This window comes from Meriones unguiculatus, chromosome 5, assembly GCF_030254825.1.
Source record: "Meriones unguiculatus strain TT.TT164.6M chromosome 5, Bangor_MerUng_6.1, whole genome shotgun sequence".
NCBI lineage: Eukaryota > Metazoa > Chordata > Mammalia > Rodentia > Muridae > Meriones > Meriones unguiculatus.
In genome coordinates, this window is record NC_083353.1 from 17,330,643 (window position 1) to 17,333,209 (window position 2,567).

Below are 2,567 nucleotides of genomic sequence, written 5' to 3' on the forward strand. Positions count from 1 at the left end.
TTTGAGAGCTGTGAGACAATCTTTTTTAGTGATTGCTCATGCTTCCCCTAATACTACTTTTGACTGTTGATTGACAGCAGCTACACTCACAGACAATGCACAGGCATTTGCTTATGCATTTGCTGACTGCTTTGCATGGGCCCCTACAGCGCAGCCCAGCTGCTGAGACTATATAAACCAGCCTTTGCAGAGAACTGATATCAGACAGCAGGGGGAACAACATGAAGTCACAGACCCAAGTCCTCATATCCCTGCTGCTTTGGGTGTCTGGTGAGAAACTCAAAACATTATAATCTTTGCAGAGTCACTTCTTTGTAGACAAAAAACTTAAGAGTGTGCCAGGCTCAGTATTTCTTATGTAATAAAACTCTGACAAGATGATAGTAAAAATATGTTAAATGACAAACTTCAACTGTTTTACAATCTGTGTTTGTGTCTATATTCATGTTCATTGTGTGTTCCTGATTGCAGGTGCCTGTGGAGACATCGTGATGACCCAGTCTCCATCCTCCCTGGCTGTGTCACCAGGAGAGAAGGTCTCCATCAGCTGCAGGTCCAGTCAGAGCCTTTATTACAGTAGCAACCAAAAGCACATATTGTCCTGGTACCAGCAGAAACCAGGGCAAACACCTAAGCTGCTTGTCTACTAGGCATCCACTAGGCACACTGGGGTCCCTGATCGTTTCACAGGCAGTGGATCTGGGACAGATTACACTCTCAGCATCAGCAGTGTGCAGGATGAAGACCTGGCAGTTTATTACTGTATGCAGAGTGTTAGTAGTCCTCCCACAGTGCTTCAGCCTCCAACACAAACCTCCTTGAGTGTCTTACCAGCTGCCCTCACCACACACAGCCCTGGCTCTGCACACTTCCCCCTTCTGCGTGACAGCAGGTGTAACTGAAAACATGATGATAAAGTTCACAGAGCCCTATATTAAATTATGAGTTCAATGATTCTTTTGTTGTATTCTTTCAAATTTTTGCATTAATTACAGTTTATTCACTTTGTATCTCAGCTGTAGCTCCCTCCCCTGCCCTTCCAATCCCATCCTTCCTCCCTCTTCTTCTCCTATGCCCCTTTCCCAGTACAATGATAGGGGAGGTTCTCCTCCCCTTCCATCTGACCCTAATCTATCAGGTCTCATCAGGACTGGCTTCTTTGTCTTCCTCTGTGAATTGGTAAGGCTGCTCCTCCCTCAGGTGGAGGTGAACAAAGAGCCAACCCATAACCTTTATATGAAAATGCAAAAAGGAACTCAGTATTATTTTTGTGTTCCTTCTCTAACACAGTATTACAAACTCTGCTGCTTCAATATAAGAGATTTTTCATTTTGCAGTATTGGAATTCTGATATCCAACATAGCAATGGTGATGGAAAACTTGATTTCAATTTGGAGGCTCTAGGAAAGGGTATGTTCTTGGTTTATTTAGATTAGATTATATAGTACTTCTCTTCCTTCCTTCCTTTCTTCCTTCTTTCCTTCCTTTCTTTCTTCCTTACCTCCTTTCTTCTTTCCTTCCTTCCTTCATGGTGCCCATATCTGCTGCTTATTCTTTTACTTTCCATAAACCCTTTAAATTTTTATTACATTTTAGTTTTTTACGTTTGTCTGCTTGCATGTGAGTGTGCATTAGTGTGTCTGTGTGTGCATCTTTATAGGTGCACATGTGACATGGCATATTTGTGGAGGTCAGAGAACAACTTATACCTGACTCTTTTTTTTCCATTTTGTTTCTGAGGTTCAAACTAAGGTTTGAAAGTTTCTTTGCCATATGAATTATCTTGCTGTCCCCTAAAGTCTTTTATGGGTGTTAATTCATTGATCACAATTTCATGAAAGCCATGTATTTCCAATAAAACATGTATTTTGAACGTATGCACTAACCTTCATTTTGCTTTTCCTTTCCTGCTTTTTCTTTTTTTTTTTTTTTTGTTTGTTTGTTTTTGTTTTTTTGTTTTGCTGTCAGGAGGCATTCAGGGAAAGGGATTCAGGAAACATCTGGGATTTCTGGAAGGCAACATAGGTTTTCTATTTCCCAAGACTACACTAGAGGTAAATCTGAGGCAGAGATTGTGCCTCTAGATTTTCATCCTGTAACTGACACCTCGTGTTTTTGTGCTGCTTTTACTGTATTCCTCAGAACTCTGACATGATGTGAAAGAGGCTTCACTGCCTCCTTGCATATATACCTGTCCTGGTTAAGGAGATCTCCTGCAGGATGCTTATGAAGACTTACTGCTGTTGAGATGAATTAATGATTTCATAATACCTGATGATGATTTTCTATATTTCCTTTTTTGATTTAAATGATTGAAGTTAACAAATTAGATAGTTGATAGAAATTTAGAGCTACGATGAAAACCTCTGTGAGCCTCCAGATGCCAAGTACAAATATCTCACCAGAGAGAGGTTAGGCTTGACACAAATTTATTGTCCCAAAGTAAACATTTCTTTGGGTCAGTGGGTCTCATTGTGCATTAGGGCATCTAGAAATTATTGTTTTAAACTTTAGATGAACTTGTGAATCCAGAGATAGTTAAAGAATCTCTTAATGCATAGAAATGC

General features: G+C 40.2%; 1 pseudogene; it reads left to right on the forward strand.

Moving 5' to 3' along the window:
• The first annotated feature begins 212 nt into the window (after positions 1-212).
• Positions 213-902, forward strand: LOC132654367 (immunoglobulin kappa variable 4-1-like; annotated as a pseudogene).
• Positions 903-2,567: the final 1,665 nt, after the last annotated feature.